This window comes from Nycticebus coucang, chromosome 7, assembly GCF_027406575.1.
Source record: "Nycticebus coucang isolate mNycCou1 chromosome 7, mNycCou1.pri, whole genome shotgun sequence".
In the NCBI taxonomy this organism is placed as follows: domain Eukaryota; kingdom Metazoa; phylum Chordata; class Mammalia; order Primates; family Lorisidae; genus Nycticebus; species Nycticebus coucang.
This window is the reverse complement of record NC_069786.1, coordinates 122,141,620-122,166,639: the sequence shown is the minus strand read 5'-3', so window position 1 is coordinate 122,166,639 and position 25,020 is coordinate 122,141,620. Positions and strand designations below refer to the sequence as shown.

At 38.8% G+C, this 25,020-nt stretch overlaps 1 protein-coding gene across 2 annotated transcripts in view; it reads left to right on the top strand.

The window, feature by feature from the left end:
• The window catches only part of DOCK10 (dedicator of cytokinesis 10), a 277,597-nt gene that overhangs the window by 12,311 nt on the left and 240,266 nt on the right, over window positions 1–25,020 (top strand). The gene's annotated exons all lie outside the window — the stretch shown is intronic.

Here is a 25,020-nt window from a genome sequence, read left to right as displayed (position 1 = left end):
ATTTTAGAAATTGGTCCAAATGATCTACACTCAAATTTGTATTTCAGCAATGAAAATGTAACTTAAAAAGTTGTTATTTGAGAATGCAATGAAGAGAATAGCTGTTTACAAACACTCAGGATAGAGCTAGCGGAATAGGAATTGGCAAAAACGCAGCCTGCAGTGGCAAAAGTTGAGCAAGTCAGGTTCTTCCAAACTTGCTAAGTCTCCGAGGCAAGCATACAATCTTGTTTCCCTCTTTCTTATCCTAAAGAGAAAGGTAAGCCCCACTTGCTTTAAGAGAGTGTGAATTCCCGTTACATTCCTGAAGCTTTGTTAACTGCAATCTTCTGGCCTATGTCTGTGCCAAGCTGACTCAGTACTCAATGTGACTAGAATATAGGTGAGCAGTAGGTTTGAAATCTCCTCCCACATCCAGTCCTCTTAGCCTTTGAAAAAAGCTCTTTTTCTAGTTCTATCTCTGTCTCTGCCTCTATCATCTCCTTCCCCCTCCTCACACCTGAGGAAGGTAATATGATGATCTATCCTGGAACTAGTGTGAGTTCAGAGATATTAACAAGACAGCAGAGTCTTCCTTCAGCCCTGTGCCCAGACTGTCCTTGCAGAAACCTGATGCCTCACAAGGTACACGGTGTTTCATTCCACTGTTAGCGATCAACTGTAAATGCACAAGGTGGCATGGTGATAACTTAATTCCCTCCAAATGGTAAGTCTGCTTCTGAGTAGGTGTATCTTGAGAACAGCCCTAATCTATTAAGATAAAACAACAACAACAACACAGAATTGAGAGACTAATGTACCAGACATAATCTTTTGTCACCTCACTGGAGGCAGTGATTGCTGGTAGTGCTATCCACAGTTTAAATGACATTTATCTCTGTTTCCTTTCTTGAAGCAGAAGGAAAAAGTATGATTTTTCCTTCACTTCAAATACCCTGAGAAACTTTCCAGGCCAGGACAGTGGTTACTGTTTCCATATATCCAGGGCAGCAAAATCTGTGGCACACAGTAGTTTCTTACTAAATGCTTGTCAAATGGAAGAATGAATGTCATACTTGGAGACTGGGCATGTGGGAAGAAATCTAAGTGCCTAGTTTGCAGTAAAGAAATTCTTCAGTATGTTCCAGAGGAAACACTTTGGTGATCAAGTTCCAGCATATAAGATCTACTCAGTAGCAGCAAGCTGAATCAAAGTAAACCAAACAGAATTTAATTCAAGATGAGAAACAAAATGTTGATTGGCATGTGATTTTTCCCCTGAATAAATAAGATTCAGCCAAGCAGGTGTTATTGTCGATTCAACACCAGCCCCTTCCCTTATGGCCGCCCGGGTAGCACACACAGCCCTCACTGTTTGGCCAGAGATGTTCTTGTAATGCCTACTGATGCTATTAAAAGTCACGAGGCTGAGGCTGAATAAAACTTTGAGCAGGGCACAGAAAATGATTGATTAAAATTCAGGAAGTGTGGGCCATAGGGTTCTGACAGAAGTCCATTCCCAGTTGCATGATGGAGACTGCAGTATATATTAAAAAAAAAAAACACTTAATAAGTCACCAGGGTTGTGTGATTTTATCAGTGAATGTGAGTGCTATTTTAGTCCTTAAAACTTTCCTTCTTCCCTTGAGGTTAGAGAGCTTTCCTGACCCTGTTTGAGAACATTGTAATGACTCTGCACTCTGTGTTTTTTTAAAGTTCTGATTTTCACCTAAAGGCCTGTTTTTGCATCTGCACTTTCTGAACTTTTGTGGCTTTTAAGTTAACTCAAGATATAGAAAAAAATGAAGAAAACACTAGTAATTACCCACAATCCCAACACCTGCTGGTAAACAACTTTTAGTAAGTTTCTTTGAAACATTTGTTTTTTCACAAAAACATTCTTTGACACACTTTTGAGCTAATATTGGGTATTTGAATTTTTAATGTTTATCAAGTGATTTGAGCTAAATTCTGTCTGGGAATTCCTTCTGCTAGCATTTATGCACACCAACTCCACATGAAATGCATGTTGTGAATAGGAAAAGGGAAATTGTGCTACATTTCCTGATATACCACAATTATAAACACCAAGACCTGGAGGAAAATCTAGGCTAAAATAGATGAGGAAAGTGAGTCACAGGGAGAGTTAAGTGGATATGGTCAGAGTCACAGAGCAAGACCAATTCAGTGGCTACAAACCCAGGGCCTGTCTCCTTCAGCCCAAAGCACCATCTGCCATAATAAGTATAATTTTGTATCATAAAGTGGAGGTATAGAATATATGCCCATGGGGCTCTCCAGTAAAAGAAATGAGCCCTAAACCCAATAGAGCACTGCACTTAAGGAAGCTTAAATAGTACACATGCCCTCAAGCTGGGCACACACACCTGGCTTAGTTCTTGAACATAAAAGGTGAGAGTGACCTGTTGTTTGCTGAGACTCTATACAGGTGTATCCAAAACTATGACCTGCATTTGGCAGCCACTTGAAAATGTCGATGACCACAGGGAAGGGTGTAGTTGTGCCCTACAGGTTGCCATTTTTGTCAGCTTATGTGATGCCTTTTGCTACCACCTCTAGAGATCAGAATGACTGAATGTGCTCTCCCAGTGCCCTAAGAAGGTATCAGACCTTGAGTAGGTCTGAGCTGTGCGACTTTGTGGTAACACAAACTCTGTTGATAGATTTATATTGCATTCCTGAACAACTTACTGCAGGTTTAGGATGGCAGAGATGCATTCTCCTACCACAGTGTAGTTGAAAAGTCCAGGGAAGGTATCACCAGGCTAAAATCAAGGTGTTCGCAGGGCCATGTCCATTTCTGGAGGTTAAAGGGGAAATTATGTTTTGTGGGTACTTGGGCTATTGGCAGAATTCACTTCCTTGAGACTGTAGGGCTTAGGTCCTCATTTTCCCATTGGACATGAAGTAAGGTCCATTGCCATATTTTAGGGACTGTAGGATTGAGATCCCCATTTTCCTGTTGGACATGAACTAAGGTTCATTGCTTTATTTCAGGGACCACCACATTCCTTGGCCATGGCCTCCTTTCCTCTGTCTTCAAAGCCAGCAGGATGGGTCAAGTTCCTTACATGCTCCATCTCTCTGATCCATCTGCCCGAGTTCCCCTCCCATTAGAGGACTCATGTGATTGGATTGAGCCTCCTGGCTAATCTAGGATAATCTCCCCATTTCCAGATCTTTAATCTTAGTCATATCTGCAGAGTCCCTTTTTCTTTGAAAGTCAGCCTATTTATAGATTCATGGGATTAGAGCGTGGACATGTTTGTGGCACACCTACCACAAAAATGCTCAGAAAGATTACTAGAAAGAGTAAACCCTTCTCTACTCACTGCTTCCTAATCCTAAAACAAACCAGAGAAGACAGTCTTTTATACCAGAGTTTGATTCCTAAACCTAACTGTCTACTTGTGTGGCTTTGATTACTAAACCTTAGCTTTTATCATAGTAAAATGAAGAGACACAAAATTCTCATGAGCATAAAATGATAACATGCCTAAGCGTTTTTAAACTACACACATGTTCATCATCATAGTTGTTGTCTCGCAAAGGAGAGCATTGCCTCTGTGCCCATGTGCCTAGGAGTTAGCATCTCAGAATGAGCTCACTGTGACTCCGTAGACAACAGACTATCACCACATATGACTAGTGGGCCTGGTCTATGTGGTCAGGTGAGGTCTGCTTAGGGTCTTATCTCTGATCAAGCCTCCATCATTTTATTTAGGTGAAAATAGCTTGGCTCCATGATCAATCTCAGACAGATGAGGCTCTGAACTTTCTCCTCCATATACAGCATGTCCCAAAGGTCACCACCATACATATAAATATGCCCTGGTGGGAAGGACCAATATATACACAGGGAAAGTGGGAAATCGTAGCTAAATGTACCTTATTTACAAAATATTCATTATACAAATTCACAGAGTGTTTCTCTAAGGGTTGATGGACAGGGTGCAATTTGAAATACTTTAACCTAGTAAATTGCACACTAACTTTGTGTCCACCCTGTATAAATATGAAAAACATAAAAATCTATAAAATATAATATGAATTTGTCCTATGTATGGTGACCTTTGGAACATGCTGTGTTCTCTGGTATCATGTACCGAGGAGCCTGGTGGGCAGGACTAAGTGTTCCATGCACTGGTCAAGTTGTCTACAAGTTGTGTTCATTAACTTGATGACTGTTATTCAGAAAGATTGGCTGAACCATTTACCATGGGTAGTTCGAAACAAAACAACATCTTTGATTCATCAAGAAGCACAGACTCCATACATCATTTTTTTTGTCACAGAAGAGTGGACCAGCTGTTCTTCAATATATTTTCAGTTCTTGGAACACCTTGAAGAAATATGGACCCTTCATGTCATAGTTTAACAGGGATCTAGGTTAGACTCTCTTTTCCCTGCCTTCCCCACGAAACCTCCCATGACCATTTTGTGCTTTCACACACCTCTGAGCTCTGCCCATCCAAGTCCTTCAATTACTTCAAACTCAACAGGATCCAGACCTAACACTCTTCTTCTGCTTCCCCCACCCCCAACCTTGGGTTTTATTTCTCAGCTGATGCAGCAAATCTCAAACTGAAACCATGCTTAATTCTTCCTACCCCCGGCCATCCCACACCAGATCATGCTCCAAGTACCGCCAAGGCAACCTCCTAAATATTTCAGACATTTCTCCAACCTTAGTGATCTCTGGCACTCACTCAAGATTTCTGCCCCAGGCTGTGTTTCGCGGTGTCCTGGAGGTTCCTTTCCACCTTCTAACTACTCAACTGCCTGTCTGGGGTCTCTACACAATGCAGTCCTCCCTCCACACTTCTGCCTGCAAGATCTTGTTCAGATCATGACGTGGGCCTGCCAGGACTCTGCTAATTCTCCTCACTGCTGCCCTCAGAGCACTAAATTTCACCTCACATGTTGTTAGCATGTCGTGCACTCCTATGCCATCAGCTGCTCAAAGACACTTCCTTCTTGTTCATCTCTTACTGGCCTGTCAAGACCCTGTTCATTTTCCCTCTCTTCTGGTGCCTTCCCCTGAGTCTACAGGCAGGCTTTGCCTCTTCCACTTCTGCGTTTCCATAGCACTTCTTGAATATATTAATTGATTTTTATCGTAATTATTTAATTGTTGCCTCACTTCATCCAGTTAGAGGCTTATAACAGCTTAATAACTGATTCTTGTCTAGGTGGACGGACTGACGAATATGCATACTTATGGTTCTTTTAAATGTTCTAAGCACTCCGCATCATTTTTGAAAGGGCAAGGCATTGCAAAGATTGTAGTGAGAGAGAAACAATATGGCCTTATCTTTCTTTTCTTAGCTTAGATGATTTAAATGTTATCTAGTGTTGGAAACCAGAGCCCAAGCTTCTACACTAGTCTTTGAAAGTAGGGAGGGGGGAGGAATTCAGGTCTAATGGTTTTGAAAAAAAAAATGAAACAAGTTCCAGGACTTTTGAAAAGGAGCTATTTTAATTATTGCCTTTCCATAAAATGATGTCATTGTGAGGAAAAATTGTATACTAAGTCCCACAATTTCTTTATTTTTTTGAAGTAGTCAACCTAGTATTTCTCATAGGAATTTATTTTAGCACTTGAACATTTCTACCAGTTATGATTTTTTTTCTGGTTGTAGTGAATCATATTGAATTGCAAATTCAAAGTTTTTATGAATTATCCTGTTTCCTAGGGGAATATGGAGACATATTAAAGTTCCCTATTGCTCCATTGAATGTCTTGGATCCCAGAGTTCCAAACTCCAGCATCACTTGCTACCTGGGTCAAAAGCCCCGGAGCCACCTTTGAGCACCTGTTTGCAACATACACCTTTAGGCTCCAGCCCTTCGGTTTGCTCTTTCTCCTGCCCAGAAGGCTCTTTCACCTGCCATGCTCAGGAGGCCTCTCACTTGTCATTTCTCCTTGGGACCTTACCCTGATCTCCAAGCCAAAGCTTGCCAAGTTTGAATTCCACTGGGTACCTCCTTCATATGGCAAATACATGTTTTTTTAATATTTTATATTATAAAACATTTCATATATTTAAAATATATATAGAAACATGTGTTTTCTCCTTAAGGAACAAAAATAAAACTACCCTATATGTTTGCAGAGCTCATCAGCCTCTCCACATCCTGCAAGCTCCTCCCTTCTCTACAGGTAACCACTAATCATTTTGATGATGTTTGTTCTTGATGTTTGCTTACTTTTCCTTTAATTATTTAAATTGTTTTTGTTTTGTAAAATGTTCATATTTATAAGACAGTTGTAATAGTATGAAGAGTATCCTCTTCCCTACCCTCAGATTTCACTGCATTTCGATGTCAGGTCTCTGGAACCTTCTTTAATTTAGAATGGACTCTCCATCTTCTGTGACTGCCAGCTGAGTGACAGTGAGCCTCAGTTTGGTTTTAGGCTGAAGCATCCCTATGGCTGGATTCGGGCTGTGCTATTGGGGTTGAGACCTCACAGAAGCAAGTTCTTAGTGCATCATACCAGGAGGGAGGTGTCAGTGTGTCCCGTCATTGTCTTTTGGTTGTGGTGCCATCTGCAGGCTTCTCTATTATAAAGTTGTTCTGTAGAAGTCGATTTGTTACATTAAATTACATTCTGAAGTTTCTTTAGCATTTGCTCAAAATTATGTTTGTGATTAGGAACAGTGCCTTTCATCATCAAGTTTATTGGCTGCATTACTCTCTCTGTAAGTGCCCCATATAAAATTCTCACAGTGTGCTTCACAACAAGAAACACAAGCAGGTGTCTCCATTTCAGGAAATTCCAAGTTTTCCAACTAGCTTTGGCCCAAATCTCTGTCCCGAGACAGGTTTCCAGCCTCAAGCGTTTCTTGTGCATCTGATGTTTTGTTTAAATCCAGCTGAGCTGCACAGTGCGTTCCCTTTGACTTGTTTCAAACACCCAGCCTAAATGGCAGACAGTAATTTCAAAGTAATTTCAAATTATCCAGGGAAAAATTCTGGTGCTTGTATATAGTGTTTGTATTAGAAGGTTTTTTTTTTTTAGCTCTTTTTTGATTTAAGTTTAGCTTAGTAGTTAAATTCAACACTTACATGAAAATGCATCATTGTGGGAATGAGTTTAATGCAGGAGAAAGGTCCACGTTTACTATCACAGAGTTGTTTGTTACTGGTCAGGATTGTGACTTGGAGCTAATTATGGGAACCAAATTGTATGGATTCTGCTTAGCAAAACCCTACCTTCAAAAAGACGCAAACAGGCTTGCAAAAATGGGACCGACAGATCAAGTTCATCCAATAAGAGGTTAAGTAACGTGCTCAAGATTGCACAATTTTAAATGACAGGGCCCAGATTCAAGCGTCAGAACTCACAGTTTTAGCCAATGAGTTCTAAACACCTTGGGTGTGTCTTTGTGTGTATGTATGTATGTGCCTAGGTGTTAAAACATTACTTACTTGAGGGGAATGCATAATTAGAAAAATGCAATATGATGTTATTGAGTATAGAATCCAACTTGGTTTAAATTCTTTTGTTACTTACTAAATAGAAAAGCAATTTCTTCAAAAGTCCATTATAAATAACTTATTGAAATGAAAATATTTACAACCTGGTGAAACAGATTAAATTATTTAATGTCTGAATCCCATCTTTGGGTTGGTGAACTTCAAACTGCTTCAAGTGGCCCAGAAGAATTATTTCAGCTTCACTACCCTGAGATGTCAGTTTGTCTCCAAGACTATTTTTAATAACACTGAAGAATCCGAATACTCAGATTGCTATGTCTTAGAGAATACATGGGGAAAAATAAAACAAGTAAATAACAACAACAACAAAAAAAACACATAAAAAATCTATTACTCATTTATATGCATTGATTTTCTAACCAAAAAAATGCAAATCAAAACCACTAGAAAATACCACCTAACCCCAGGGAGAATGGCTTTTATCAAAAGTCCCAAAACAAATACTGGTGTGCACGCAGAAAGAAAGGAACACTTTCATACTGTTTGTCTGACAGCAAACTACTACAACCTCTATGGAAAATAGTGTGGAGATTCCTCAAGGAACTAAAACTAGACCTACCATGATCCAGCAATTTCACTATTGAATATTTACCCAAAGGAAAAGAAGTCATCTTATCAAAAAGCACATGCACTAGAATGTTTGTTGCCCCATAATTCACAATCACAAAGATGTGACATCAACCCAAGTGCCCATCAGTTCATGAGTAGATTAATAAAGTGTGGTTTGTATATACCAGGAGTACTACTCAGCTATAAAAAATGAATTAACACCTTTTGCAACAATCTGGATGAAACTGGAGAACATTTTCCTCTGTGAAGTATCACAAGAATGGAAAAACAAACACCATATGTACTCACTATTAAATTAGAACTAATGGATCCACGGTCATGAACCCAGAGAGAAATAAAACTCAACGCAAATCAGTCAGGTGGAAGGCGGGAGGAGTGGATGGGTGAAATCATACCTAATGGGTACGATGTACCATGTACACTATCTGAGTAATGGGTGCACTTATAACTCTGACTCAAGCAGTAGAAAAGAAATCCATGTCACTAAGACATGTGCACCCCTGTAATATTCTAAAATCTTTTTAAAAAAAAAAACCTCTATTACTCTTTACTTACACTATGTCCCAACTGAGTTAAGAAACCAAAGTGCAAATTCAAAGAAGCTGAAAACCACCAATATGTGTGGTTGCTTCAGGAGCCTGCTGCCAGTGCTTGTAACATGCAAGGCTCCCTACAAAACAGAACAAGCCCCAGCCCTGGAGTGGGCAGAGTCTTCCCAGAGAAATTCTCCCCTGAATTTTTCTTTTTCCACATTCATCCCACTTCCTTAATGACACGCTTTTAAGAGGTAAAAAAAATAGGTGAAAATTAACAGTAAGGGGAGATATTGAACTAGAAAGCAATCATAAATGGCCATCCTAGAGTAGGTAAGACCATAGATTTGGGTGAAGAGGGAGAAGTACCTGCTTTGATTTGGTGAAAATGAAAGATTTACCAGCTGATTACTTTCCCACTGCCTATTACCTACCAGGTTCTCTGATGGGCATAGAATACACTGGGTTTTTTTGTTTGTTTTGTAGTTAAACTCATTATTTATTAGAATGTTCTTGGAAAACGGATTCAACTTATCCCATTATTTACATGGAAACGTGGTTTTGCACAAGTGATGTACTAGATAAGGGATATACTCTTGAAGAAGACAGCCATGATCCCTCTTTAGGGAACCATCCATTAGGGAAAGCTCTCCAAATCCCCTTGCCTTTAGCAAACTACTTTGTTTGCTGCCAAACCCTCCCCAGAAGTGTAGGTCCTGAAACCAAATGCTAATTTGTTATAGATGTTCTTAAAGCTATACGATGTAAACAATATCCTATGTCACACATGCATTCCATCACGTGTATAGATTTGCTGTCACACAAGTGCAAGAAGAGTGTGTGCATATATGTGTAAAGCCCAACGTTCTTGGGAATCTAAACCATTTTCCTTACTAACAGGATATACATGAACTAACGTACATCAGAAATAGATTCCTGAAGGTGGAGATGGTTCTAAATGATGGCAAGCATTGTTTCTTTTCCTTCATCTCATGTTGAGTTGCTTGCAATACATTTTTTTGAAAATTGCATCATCTCATGATTGCCGTTAAGTTGACAAATTGTTCCTTAGAACCTTAAAATAGTTTCCTCTACTTAGAGGAGAGAAATCCCCAGAATACATCCCAGCAATCAGTGTCACTTTTGTTCTCTCAAATAATAAAGTATGATTTTTTTAGAGCGAACACTGATAATAAATATAATACAGGGAAAAGTTGCTTTCCAAATATTATCTCTTGCTGGGTTAGGCTGTTTGGCAGAACCCAGATTCTTTAGGTCAGCTCATTATTTCTCAATGGTTTTCCCAATGTGTTCCCCACATTTTATCTTGGTCTTTGCTGTGACTCATCTGTTCTGCTCTGCGGACTCTATTGACAACAGATGAACACTAATGTGTGTATTGTTCCCGACAAAATGTGAAGGATGTACAATTACAATTGTTATGACTCCCTTTTAAAAGCACTACATACTTTAATATCAGTTCCAAGATTATTCACTTATGAGTCATTGCCCACATGCACGTTTCAGAATAGGAAAGAAAAGGAGCATTAAACTGTTGGCAGTTTCAAATTATGAAAAGCCACAGAGGTTAGTGCTCCGTCTATGTGGACAAACAGGTACATGCGAACTCTGTGTCTCCAGCTCTGAGCTAGATTCAGAGGAATGAATGTCCAGGAGCGACAGATGGATTGTAAATACACTTGCAATTTACACCCGTGTACTAAGAGGTTCCCCTGGTTGGCCCAGCTTTGTCATTCAGTCACATTGCTCGACGGAAAGCATGGGAACTTGCTTAACTTATACTCATATTTTAATCATGAAATCAGTAGACCATGCTTTGCAGAATGAGAACTGAGCATAGAAGACTTTCAATCTTCTTGTTCACCCGCACATCTAGGCTGATACCAAAGCCAGAGCCAAGAGCGGTATCTGGGCAGGAGCTTCCAGTGGTGAGGGAATAAACACTCTGTATTGAAATGAAAGATTCGGTGTTGGGGAAATAAGGAGTCCCCTGTATTTCAGAGAAAATAGGAGGCATTGAGCAGCTGAAACTAAATGGAAGACAGAGGGAGTTGATGCCAGGAGTATCAGAAATGGGGATGAAGGAAAGAGCACACAGGCATACAGGACCCTCGAGTGAGGTTGGCTTGAGGATTTGTATCTTAGCCAGGAAAAAAAAAAAAGCTAAACCACACTGTTTTGAGCTCTGAAGTTGCCAATCCCCAAAAATCACAGTTCCCTATTTTTTTTATTTCGGTCTGTCTCAGTTTCTGGAAGCCCAGAGCCCGTATTCATTGGGGAGTGTGGTATTTCTCCCTATCTGTTCAGGAAACGATCACATCATGTGGTCAGAGTGACAGCCTTTACTCATTCAAAATCCCACACATAATAGCAGGGGCCTCCGGGAATACTGGAGGAGGTGGAGGTGGGGTTGTGGCACACAGAGAACCTGACCACCAAATGTTACATGATTGATCTCCACGGTGGGCCAGCCCACGAGGCCATTTTCTCTCTTACACAATTGTCAAAGTGTTCTTAAGAATTCAAAAATAAAGGGTTAGAAAATAGGCTGCCTTTCAAAAAGATCGTTGCAGTCGGTAACAGCACATTTACATGGCCGCTTGGAAAGGCCTTGAACTTCTCCACCTTCATCTGCAATTTTTGGCCCTTCTGTGAAATGAACTGTATGTTCTGTGCTGGGGCGAGAGCAGTGGTGAGGGCTGGATGTACCTCGCTCACATCAGCCAGCCCCTAAATCGGTTCTGCAAGGAACAGCAGCTCATTGCACTCCAACCCTGGGCCAGCGTCTGTCCTTTCCAGCTGTCAGGAAATAGAGAGGAACCATTCAGACCCGGAGCTGTTACAAGAGGCAGAGTGGCATGGAGGGCACTAAACACTCTGTTGAGAATAGAGGTTATAAGAAATATTTCCTGAGACACCACACTTTTAGCATTGTGAGTACTGCATTTGGAAAGCAAGTTGTTACATTGGTATAATATTCCTTAAAACCTACTTTTCATTATTGAATGTTCAGTCAAACAGGAGTTGTGGGGGACCTGAAGGCCACCACGCCGTGCCTGTGAACTCCTGTTATTCCAGCAGAGTAACTGATTTGGAGAGGCAGGGAATGGGGGCTGGCAACCAGACAGTGGCCTCTGTTCTCTGTTGGCAGGGATAACGAAGAACAGATGTAATTATAAATAGAATTATAGCCCAAACCAGGATTACTTGGATAACTTAGTCAACACAAGGTTTCGTTTGATTGAATTTTCTAGATGATTTCATCAATGATTAACCTAATTTTGTTAGTGGAGATCTAAAAGGACGGCCAATTTAAACATATTTAGCAAGGCCAGCATTTCCTTTTTGCTGTCTTCTAGACAGTAGGCATAGCTCCAGTTATTGGTCTCTTTGGCTAGACAGCATTAGCCACTATTTTTATTTATTTATTTTTTCTTTGAGAAAGCAGAAAAAAGTTCTACAAGACTCAGATTAAGGATCTAACAGAAAATGGGCAAGCTAGAAAAATACTCACACTGAAAATTATCTTAGCTGTTTACCCAGATAACGTAGGTCAAACTGCTGACCCAATCAACCATTTTCTCTTCACCTCCACCAGTCTCTCTTTTTCTCTCTCTTCCTTTCTCTAAAATGTCACTTTTATTTCTGTTTCTCCCTATGTAACATGTAACTCTTTGCTTGAATTGTGGCATTTGTCCCTGCAGCTAAGCTGTTTTCAAAAATAAAAAGTTGGATGGTTAATTCCATCCTTAACTGATCTTTGGAGTTACTGGTAAGGCGCAGACTTTGGAATGTACATTTGATGGCCCTAAGCTTAAATGAAAGTATTGAATAATAGATTTGATTAGGAAAGCCTTTCAAAGTTTTCCTTGGTTTAATTTTAGTCATACTCACTTAGGCTTGAATTTAGAACACTTAAAAATATAAGTAATAGGATGTGCTACTTGGGAAAGAATGTGCATTTAGATAATCTCTCCTCTTAGATTTTTACTAAGATATTTGGTGCCTTACTCATATCAGAACATCACAATGTTTCCTTTTTAGTCATAAGCTTTTAAACAAATACACATTGTAATATTAAAAGTGACTTTTATTTTGAGCATAAAAACTAAGTTTTCTGTACAATGTAAAAGTCCAGAAAAATCCAAAGTGTTGACATCTAAATCTACTGTTTTATTTTTACTTACGTATTTGATACAGAAAAAGTCACAGTAAAACATTTCAAAAGCAGATTATACGCCAGTGACAAAACTGTTCAGCAGACCTGTTACAACCACCTGCCCGCAGAAGCAGCAGCGTGAGAGACCAGCACATGGACAGAAGCAGTGGGTAAACAACATGCAGAGAATTTCAACATGCAGCATCTCATGTAGGCCTACCAACAACTTTGTGACGGGGAAACTGAAGCTCAGAGAATTGCAGGTGAAAATTCTAGCTAAAACAGTCTCATTTTCGCAGTCATTTAAGAAAGTTAGTGACATCTTATTTAGTTGACATTTTGCGGCTCCCCCTCCATCTTTCTTATCCCTACCAAATAGACTGTAAAAATAATTTAAGCCTTTGAAAGAAAATCAGATGAATTTACAATACCTATGTTCAGGGTAAACATCTATGTACTGTAAATGAAATGAAAACCAAGCTGCAAGGAGCGCTGGAAACAGAACTAGGCAGCAAGTCCAGGAGCAGATTGGTGTCTGCGCTGGAATAGGGCTCCAGGACTCTTGCAAAGGCCTGAAATGAACTTCCACCAGGTCTCATTCTGAAGAGGCTCATTTTAAAAACAGTCAAATGACCAGCTGTCCTGGAACCCGGGTATCTCCCATCACTCTGTGATGGGGCCACCACGCTGGTGGAAAGTGGGGGGTGCAGACTGAGTCAAGATTACTCCGTAGACCAATTCCAGAACAAATGAGGAAGGCAACAGGCTAAGAAAAGTACCCAGTTAAATCAACATTCAAAAGAGGAATTTGGTCCTGAATACATGGAAACAATCAAGTAATCTGGAAAGGACTTATTTGAAAGTATAGTAAAATCCTGCCATCATAGAAAAGCAATGTGCTACGACAAATACAAGCACATAAACTGCCAAGTTGCATTATGTTAATGATCTGGCTATCCTCCTGCTTCTGTGGAGAAAAATGCAAGGAAAAATGTTTTTATTTTTATTCTTTCATTTATGGGATAAGTCGGTAAGTGTTCTTACAAAACAGACCAGTATTGCAAACTTTGTAAAATACACTAAATTCAGAAAATCCTAAGTGGTCACAAAATGATCAGTTCCAAACTGTACCCAAGAGTAGATAAGACTTTTATTCAACCTTCAGATGAAACAGTCAGGTGACAGACTCAGTCACAAGTAACATATCACAACCACATTAAAGCGGTTTAGGACTTGTTCTACTGGAGTTCATTTGAGTATCTTCAATGAACTTGTATCTACAAAAAGAACATATAGATATTTCTGCAGAGCTAAATGGAAATCATGCCAATGAAAATTGTATCCCCTAAAATTAAGGAATAAACTTCTCATAGGACCCAGTTCAAGAGGGTACTAATGTATTAAAAAGGGGTCCTTCATTTCCACAGAGTTCAGAGAAATGAAGAGATTAGAAACATGGAGAAAAAAATTTAAATTTAGCTACATTAAAACTAAAAGGAAAAATAAAATATTGAGCTTCTAAACCAGCAGAGTGAAGAAGCAAAGCATTTAAAACTTATTATTTCAACCAAACATGTGTTATGTGGGGAGAAGACACAAAATAAAAAGCATCGTTAGTAGACATTTTAAAATAAAACTTTAGAGATTAATCTAAATAACATCAATAATTAATCATGATAAATGTAAGATGATTAAGCTCACCCATTAAAAAACAGAGTGTAATTATTATGCTAATGCTATCACATCCTGGTTTATGAGAGCATTTTTTTAAACAATTTTCTTTTTTTATAAGGAAGTTTCCTCCCACTTAATTGGAGTTTTTCAGCAACTTGGCTTTTTTCTCAACATAGAACACCCAAAGTATAATTTCCAAAATGTTTGACTGTCTCTAAAACATACATAAGAAAACATTTTAGGCTACTGGGATATCCAGTAACCTTAGGAAGTGGATGATATCACCAAAAATTTCGAGAGGCAAAACTTGGGTTTAAAAATGCATATTGATTTGGGGATTTTTGATTCAGTTATAGGCATTTTGCTTCCAATGAGTTTCTAAGCTGTACTTTTTAAAAAAGTAACCTTCATATTCAGACTTTTGGGGAATTTTTGAATACATTTTTGAATTTTTAAGTTGTGGCTATTGTTTAAGTGGTAGTTCACTAAAGTACATTGGAAAGAGAAAGAAGAGAAATCTATGAGGCTCTTAAATGCTTGGAACGCTCTATGTTTCTTGATCTACTTTGCTACCTTTTGTTACTTACTATTGTGGCTGCTGTTTCTTTCTTACTCCCCCATCCTCTCTCTCTGTCTCACCCCCATACACACACACATGCACACCCATGCACACACCCCTGTACACACCCGTGCACATACACGTACCCAGGCACATACACGTATGCTCTATAATCTGCTCTAGATTTTTTATCTCAATTCTGTGACACTGTCAATGGTCTTGGGGAGCCCACAGTTGAGGTGAGGAGAACCAGCAGGAATCGTAACCTCTTTCGAAATCTGGCGTTACGTTCGGCTTGTATAAGTTGCTCTTATTCATGCCTGCTCTTCTGTAAGGTCAAGGTCCAGATAGATTGGGTTGCCCCAAACCAAGCACAGGGAGGCACTGAGAAACAGGACAAGGTTATCATCTAGGGAACCTGAGACTCTAGCTTGGCTGATGAACACATCCCCATTCTCCAGGCCTCTTTGGCTAGAGTGATCTAACCTACATCATTTCATTCATATCAGAATCATGAACTTGCTGCTCACGATCTTACCATTTAAGAGAAATGCATATTAGTGAATGGTAATTAATTAAACTTGTGGAGCCATTTCATAGCAGCACATTTAAATATTCAAGCACCAGGAAATGTAAGTTTGCGTAATAAGGAATCCTTATATTCAGTGCTTGTTATCCAACTGGCAAGTGATTATTTTCCTACAGAGTACAGAAAATGTTATAATGTGGTTAGATTTTAACAAAGAAGTGTGCTCTCCTTGATGTGAATTAACTCCAAGTTTTAATCAGGACTGACTGATTACTCCAACTCAAGATTGGTCTGCAGGCTGAAATTCCAGAACATAAGGGGAAAATGAATGGAAAGAAACGTACCCAGTTAAATCAACATTTGAAAGAGGAATCTGGACCTGACTGTGTGGAAATTACAGTCTGGAAAAATCTTCTTCAAAAATATAGTAAAATGTTGCTGTCATAGAAAGTGGTGATCTAACACAAGTTCAGTCACATAAACTATAAAATTAAATGTTTTGATATGCACCTAAGGCTTATGGATGTTAGCCTTCGTGACCTTAGACAGGGCCTTCCTGAGCTCCAAATTTCTCTTCTGTACAAATGGGAATAACAGTCACATCATTTTATAAAGTTTTTGTGAAGATTAATTTGTTTAAGCAGCAAACAATGTTTTGCATTATATCTGTCATACCATGTTTATATTTACCAAAATTATTACTGTCATTATTGTTATTATTAGAGTTATGAGGATCAAATGAGATAAATTCTTGGTAAACTATAAGTGTCTTGTCCACACTAAGGAGCTGTATGTTAACAGCTCTTGTTGACTGACTGATGGAAAACCCAACTTCAGTTGTCATTACAAGTTTTTGAAAGCTGAGTCTAAAACTGAGAAAACAGACATTATTATACAAGTAGATTAGAGGATTTGGGGATTTTCTGCCACTCTCTTGTTTTGAATAAAGTGGAATAGATGAAATTTATTATGAAATTGTTGCTGAAATAAAATGAATTTAGAAGCATCTTTTGGATGATTTGTGTCTTTTCCCCGACTCTTGTCATTCCATGTATGATTGCAAATATTTTCTATACCTCCTTGTTTAACTGAGAGTTAACTCAGGGTACTTTTACCTTTGGTTTGCATGAAAGGATCTTGTCTGTCTATTGCCTGTTATGGTTTGGTTCACAGCAGAGAAACTGCAGACATAGAGCCTTCAGCCACCAGCTGTGCATGTAACCTATGGCAAGTCTAGGTGTCAGGCCTTAGTGGACTCAAAGAGAATGTTTTCACTTGTTAATGGATTTCAAATTCTGAATGAGGGGGGCTTCATTTTGAAAAATCTGGGACCACATTATCCCTAATATTGAACTATTGCTGATAGTACTAATATGCAAAGCCATTTTTATTTATTTATATTTTTTCTTTTTTGAGACAGAGTCTCACTTTTTTGCCCTCGGTAGAGTGCCGTGGCATCACAGCTCACAGCAAGCTCAAACTTGTGGGCTCAAGAGACTCTCTTGCCTCAGCCTCTGAGTAACTGGGACTACAGGTGCCTGCCATAACACCTGGCCATTTTTAGAGACGGGGTCTGCTCTAGCCCAGGTTTGTCTCGAACCCATGAGCTCAGGCAATCTGCCCACCTCAGCCTCCTAGAATTCTAGGATTACAGGTGTCAGCCACCGTGCCGACTAAAGCCATTTTCTAATCCTCCTTATGATTAATGAATTTAAAAGGAGGTTTTATTTTTCCTGTCCCACATGGTGCATGGGAGCTAGTTTTCATTCAGTTGTATGCCCGTACTGAGCTTGCCCTCCTGACCTATTTTGGTTGGGGTATGCCCAAAAGAGCAGCTCCAGTCCTTTTGACTCTGGGTACTTCTGCTCACCACCATAGCTAACAGCAGCCAATTATCTCTCTCTTTCTTTCTCCTCTCTCTCTCTCTTTTTTTTCTCTCTCTCTCTCTCAGAGCCTCACATTCTGGGTGTCTTTTGAAAATGCCTGCATTAATTTGTATATTGATGTGGTGGCCCTGCCAGAAACCAAACATCCCAAAGTCTCCTTTTCCCTCAACTGTACCCAGCTCTGGATTGACTTGGTTGAATTTCTTTACTAAATTTCAGAAGCTTCTCTTTACTTTCAAAAAATAAGTATTTTTTTTTTAATTTTTTTTATTAAATCATAAGTGTATACAATGATATGACTCTCACATCAAAAAATAAGTATTAAAGGAATGCATTTCTGTTTCAAAGATTTACTGTATTAGAAAGCCACATATGTCCTAAAGTTGCAGCTGCAAACTTTTAGTCAGCTTCATGTTAGCTAGTGGCACCAATCTCACTATTAAGAATGAATTCAAGTTAGTTTGACTTTTTGTCTATTCTTTTAGTGAATTTCATTTTCCACTTCTTTTCTCTTTGTCTAATAAGAGGAAGTCACTTTATGAAGCTGGAATTTCTGGCGTGACATTATCTTTCAGCAAGTTTGTGTGGCAAATATGTCCTTCAATTTCATTTTTTTGCCCCAGGAACAAGTAGCTATTACCTATGACTTCTTTCCCTCCCTGTAAAGGAATAAGTCCTTTCTGGCAGCGATGGTGACATTGCCTTTCTTTGTTTGTTTTTTTCTTTTTGTAATAATCATCAGTGGTGTGAAACGTTTGAAGTGATCATTTGGTAAGGCTTGCTTGCTGTAAAGGAACTTTGACTATAAACACATGCCATGATAGATATCATATCAATATTTTCCATCAGTACTTTTGCTTTGTCAGAGAAAGCATGCCTTGCTGTGAGTCAGAGCGTGTCAGAGTCCAACTGACTTCTACAGCTTGAAATATTTCAGCAGGTTTTCCCTTCAAAATATTGGACTCATCAGCTGAGTAGTGATTAGGCCTTTTACTCGTGTTTGGTTTGATTAAGAACAGTGAAGTTGGTGGGATCAACTTGTCCTCGCCATGCTGGTGTCGCTTATTATTTGGCCCATTTAGTACAAGCTAAATGCTTTGGAAGAAAAGTTTTACAGGATTTAATATTATGAAAATTCCTGTTTCTGCTTATGCATTAGTTGATGTCTCTCTTTTAAAACACTTCTGTTTTCTTTATCTGTATTCACTTTTCAAGTTTTGATCCCTGTTCCCTACTATGATTCATTCTTTGCAATTTTTTTTTTTTTTTGAGACAGAGTCTCATTATGTCACCCTCTGTAGAGTGATATGGGATCACAGCTCACAGCAACCGCAAACTCTTGGACTTAAGTGATTTTCTGGCCTCAGCCTCCCAAGTAGCTGGAAATACAGGCGCCTGCCACAAAGCCCGGCATCTCGTCCTTTTATCAAATTCCATTCTTCAAAAGAGACAGATGTCAGGCCTCAGTACCAGTGACCAATACCTTTAAAGTATTTGTTTTCTCTTCCTCATGTCTTGCTGGACAATGTAAGAGTCTTTCCCTCAGCCTGGTAGATTGACTGCATTAACCTCTGCAGTTCTTCACACTTCCCTCTTCAAGGGTCTTTGGGGGCACCCTCCGAAACTGAGTCTGGGCTTAGGGTTTAGATTTGCTTTGGCACACACCAAGAAGCTCAGAAAGTTCTTGAGTGGCTCTGTTTCCTCTCTGCTCCTTTGCCTTCATCAGGAGAAAATGCCTGACCTGGCTGCTGGAGGGTGAAACTAGGGAGAAGAACTGAGTCTGCCTGGCTCTTCCAGGCAAGGTACCAGGGGCCCTCAAAGAGGCCTGGCAGATCCATAGTTGACTGCAGATGCATGAGTCCATCCCCAACCAGTGCTAGAACTCCCACACAGCCAACCTACAGGCTCCCTAGTGGGGGAAAAAAAAAGAAAACAAAAAGAAAAGTTGCTTCTTTTCTAAGCTACTAATTGCTTGGGGTGGTTTGTTACTCAGCACCAGCTAACTAATGCACCTTGCACCTCAGCTGAGCAGGAGGAGGGCTATGTAACAGACCTCTCAATCTCTGAAATCCTACCCACAGCAGCTTGAGGCATTTGGTTATCTTATTAAGTATGAGTGATACTGAAGCATACTATTAAGTCTAAATGAAAATTTGTAGGCAAGTTGTTGACGTGGTCAATTTAAATTACTTGCTGTGGTGAGTTTTCCTTTTTAAAGCAGACTCTGAATACAGTTTTCCAGTCTTTTTTTTGTTTTTAATCATACACCTTGCCTTTGTTTTTGTTCTCTTCATCTACCTGCATTCCATCCTGTAGACATTCTGCTGACCACCCAGAGCCTCATTTCTCATGAGGATGAAGTGAGATTTGCAGTGAAACATCAATGGAGAGTTAATACATCTTTTCTATAAAGGATAGTTATAATACAAAAGTAGTCTCTAATTTGGTTAAAGCGAATAAACAGATGTAGTGGATATTTATACTCTGCTTTCTTTTTTGAAGTTTCATAGAAGCAACTTCTCTAAATATTTTTACTAACTTAGAAATTTATCTGAGAGTATTTTAACATTCAGACATCTTCCCTGTTTAACTTTTACTCTTACAGACTTTAATATCAGCTATTTTTAATATTTTCATTCAATGATTAGCATTTATTTTTGATGAACAGGATATCACATTTTAGGTAAAAATGTAATACTCTTTTTTGGTTGAAAATTTTATATGGAGGTCAGATGTCATGGCTCACACCTATAATCTTAGCACTCTGGGAGGCCATGGCAGGAGGATTGCTTGAGCTCAGCAGTTTGAGACCAGCCTGAGCAGTAGCCAGGCTCTATCTTTACTAAAAATAGAAATATTAACTGAGTGTTGTGGTGGGTTCCTGTAGTACTACCTACTGAGGAGGCTGAGGCAGGAAGATTACCTGAACCCAAGAGTTTGAGGTTTCTGTGAGCTAGGCTGACACCAGAGCGCTGCAGCCTGGGAAAGCAGAGTTATACTCTGACACACACACACACACACACGAAAGAATGAAAGAGAGAGAGAGAAAGAGAAAGAAAGAAAGGAAGGAAAGAAAGAAAAAAAGAAAAAAGAAAAGAAAAGAAAGAAATTGTATGGAGATCTTTTTACAACTTTTTTACAACTTACATCTAGACTCCGTGACCCTATGAGTTAGCCCAGGTTTTTCAAGCATTTCTCCCTAGAGGGCGCCATATCCTCACTTCATGACTTTGGTCCTTCCAACTTTGACTGCTAGTCTAGTAATATCATGTGAGGCTGAAGTCATTTAGGTTATAAGAGTGGAAAGTTTTAGTAACTTTATCATCAATAAAGTTAATTTCATTAACTTCATTTTAAAATGATAAATGCATAACTTACTGTATATTTTTTGTTTAAGCTTTATGGCAAATGAGCCAGGTCAGGAGAGGACACAAGACTATATTTAACATGGCATTTTGTCCGGGTCAGTTTGAGGCTATCTTTGTGTTGACACATACTAACCTGTGGAATAGTATGGGCTGCTAGTGGAGTCTTTAATAGAATACTCAGGATGCGTCAGTGGACCTGTGCTCTCATTTTGGGTATGTTGCTTCAAAAAGTACTTAACCCATTTCAACTTCCATTTCTTCATCTGTAAGATTTGGGAGCCAGTTTCAATTTTTTTTTCCTAAATTCCAACATTTCAGTGATTTATAACCTTTGGTACATAACAGAAGTCTTGTTCATCTTGGTAGAGGAAGTGATAACTAGGGCTTCCAACTGCTAATTCAAAGGAAATTTAGGTAGTCACCGAATGGTATTTTGGTTAGCCAACCTACAACAGGTATCTTAAAAATTGTTTTCATTGTTTCAGGTTAATTGAGGGTGCAAAGAATTAGGTTAGAATATTTGCATTTGTTAGCTAAAGTCCCTCTTATTATTGCGTCCTGTCCCCAATAGGTGTGCTATACACCCTTACATTGTGCCCATTAAGTGGGAGCACACCTATCCCCCTCCCTCTTCCCCTCTCTCTGCTCCGTCATTAAATATTTTAAATTTTAATCAAAAAAAATGCCATCTGATTACTGAAACCCATAAATACTAATAAATTTTTTCTAATATATCTTCTTAAAACATGAATAAGCATGAAGAAAAAGTGTCTACTTCTTAAGATCTAGTGCCATGCATAAAGAGTTTTTCAATCAGTGTAACCTGGCTTATTGTACCCTCAATGAATCCCCAACAATAAAAAAAAAAAAAAAAAGAGTTTTAACTCCAGAAATGCTTGTAAACTGGCAGGTGAGTGTGGTGGTGTGCGCCTGTAATCCCAGAACTTTGGGATTCTAAAGAGGGGGACCACTTGAGGCCAAGCCAGGAGTCTGAGTTCAGCCTGAGCAACACAGCAAGACCCTGTCTCTTAATAAAAACAAAATAAACAAACTTGTGAGTTTGTGAATAAATGGCAAGATGACCAATTCCATTTCTGGTATAGTTTTATGCTTTTATTTCTAGAATATTCTTTATTGCAGTCAGAGTTGATCTTCCGTGATCTTCCAGTGGCTTTAACTCTACTTCTTTAAGTCACATTGAGGATACAATATTTGCTATGCATGTGAGATTACTTTCCTTTTATTTTCTCAAAATCCACTACAAATACAGGTAGGTGGTAGTAGCATTTCTCAAAGAAGTGGATGAATATCACTAGTCATGCTCACAATTAGGCATGATTCTTTTTACGTGACTATCTTTAAGTTTTTAAAATCAACTGTCAGGCTGGATGCAGTTTTATCTTTCAAAGATCATCATTCCTCAGAACTTCCTTACACACATTTTTCAATGTCTTCATCCCTCTCTTTGATAGGTCTTGCCTATACCCTCTTTATTCTGTCACCAAGAACTGAATGCAGTAGTTAAAGTTTCATCACGGCCATGAAAACCAGGATCACTACCTTTTATATTCTAACTGCTATTTTTCTGCTACTACAAGTTAACATTACATTCTTTATCCACATGTTGGTGTAGAGATATATATTGGTTGGTGTGGATATATATATATTTGCCCAAAAATATATATATTTTTGCCCAAGTCCTTTTCACAAGTTCACTGTTAAATCACATCTCTCCTTTATATCCTTGTGATTTTTTTTTTTTTGAACAGGATGCTCTTTTAATCTCATTGAAGTGCATGTTCTTGGCTTGCTTATGGAAGCATCGTGGATTATGGTCATGTCAATCTACTAAATCTGCTTCTAACATCAGGTCAACTACAACGTTGGCCCCATGGCCTGTTTACATGTTTATTTATACATGTACCTAATTTAATAGAGTCAAGAACTATGATGCTCACTGCTAGAAAACACCCCCCAGGGTGTCTACAAGAACATCTCAGAGTCTTACTAGAGGCCATCATAAAATTCATACAATCTTCTAATCTCAGGCCAAGGAACCAAGATGATTGTGGTCCATGGTGGTCTTAGTGGTCTGGACTGTTCTCTGCTAACCAGCATTTTCTTTCCCGAGAGCTGACAAACCGTTCCATTAACGTTCACTCTAGAAATTTACTGCAGATAAGCATAAAGCAAGATGATGGACTGCAGAGTCTACTTCACATCCCTGTTAGAGACTTTGTGAAACATTTGAACATGCCAAGTCTTCTAGCCCATCTCCACATAGCCTGAGAGCCCCACTGTGCTTGGGTAAGTTCTCTCAGTACGCCACCATGTAACTTCATGAGCTTGAAGTCTGAGTCCTCGGGACTGCTAATGCTCTATTAAAAGTAAGGGCTTTATTTCCCCTTTTCAAGGTTCATTTTGCTCTTTTAACAACATGAAAGATCAACTCTATTGCCCATCAATATTTTTCTTCAACTTTAAGAAGCTCTTCTTCCTTGCTTCTATTCTTTTTCTAAACATAAATTGAAGCTATCAGTACCAAGAAGATATATATTCAAATAGCTCATGTTAGACAGTGTGGGGTAGGTACAATAAGAGGACGAGAAGGGCTTGCAGAAGCGAGAGAAGTCACCTTGATCATAGGGCCCCAAAAACCAAATATGTTTTTTGAGCTGGTATTTGAAAATAAATGGAACTTTTACTGGAAGTATTGAGAGGGACTCTAAGTGCAAAGCGTGGTAAGAAATAGCAAGGAAACTATCTAGGTTTACCTTGTTGATAAGAGCAAGGTTGACTCCTCATTTAGATCTTCTGATGGACTTGATTGAGCTTTTGAAGGTTTTCAGCTAAAGCTGTCGGAAGACTGACCCTGGAAATTTAACCCAAAAAAGAGGAAGATTGCAGGTAGGGAACCATTGAGGGATGTTATACCAACTGATCCTGCTCAAACTAAGATGACAATAAATGGAAGGCATAGAAACAGTCCATAACATAGAGATGAGAATAAAGTAGAGGTAAGAATTACAAGGAAGGTGACTTTCATAGTGACTAAATATTGAAAGTGTACGTATATGGTGTTTGCTCTGCTTGGAAAGTTACTTATTCATACTAATCTCTCCTTTATTAGTGCTCTTTCCCACAGAGTGATATGCGTGCCGTTGATTATACTCAAGGTTATTTCAGGTGGTTTCATACACACTTCTAAATAACACTGAATAATAATACTTTGAGGAGTAAATTTTATTTTCAGTTCTATTTCAATATTTTTGATTACAACAAGTCTAAGTTTAGTGTGCGTTTGTCCTTAATGCCTACCAAACATTTGCCATCCTCCACCTTATCACAAAGAGAGCATGGTCTTAGGCTCAGAAACTCTGGTGGACAACAGTATTGAACTAGAAATTGAAAGGCAACATTTATTTAATTTTATTCTTATGTTTTAGCATTACTTTTAATTATTCTATTTTTTTAAGTGATGCTATTGTTCTGTTCACTATCAAGGTCTACAATTTTAATTTAAAATAAAATCTTCTGAAAAAAGTAAATCGTTGATTTAATGGATTTTGTCAAGTATATGCCACCAGGAAATACAATAAAAGGATTTGCAAAAATCAAGATGGCAGCACACGAGTAACTGACATTGAATTGGTAGTGCTCTAGTAACAGATCCGATTGTAATTGCAGAAATCTTACATGTTTTAAAGACTTTTTTATTTTCTCTTCTTTTGAATTCACCAATTATTGAAATATGTCCTTATGCTGCTGAGAGGTTGCCTGGTGGCTTTGTAGAGACTAGACTATTTTTGTTCTTCTCCATGTGAGGGGATGGCAAGCATAGCCTGTTCTACTTAGAGTATAAAATCACTATTTTGACTCCTAGAATCTTGTAGGTTTTCTGTGGTGGCTGAGCTACTCTGGTGGAAGGTAATAAAAATTCTCATAACAAGAAGATTTTTCCTACAGAGACATGAGGCCCATTTCTCGATTCATTTCCAAATTGACTCTAATATATCTAATGACCTCTTTTCTAAAATTAGTTTCATGAAGGGCTTGATTGATTTTAGGCTCTTTATAGATTTAATTTAATGTTCAGTCTCCATTGTATTATTGCCCAATATGAGTCAAGATGATAATACTTATGATTAGACAAATAAAGCGAGGCCTTTGGGGGCCATGTATAGAACTACCTTATCCCTGACTTGGGAAGCTGAGCCA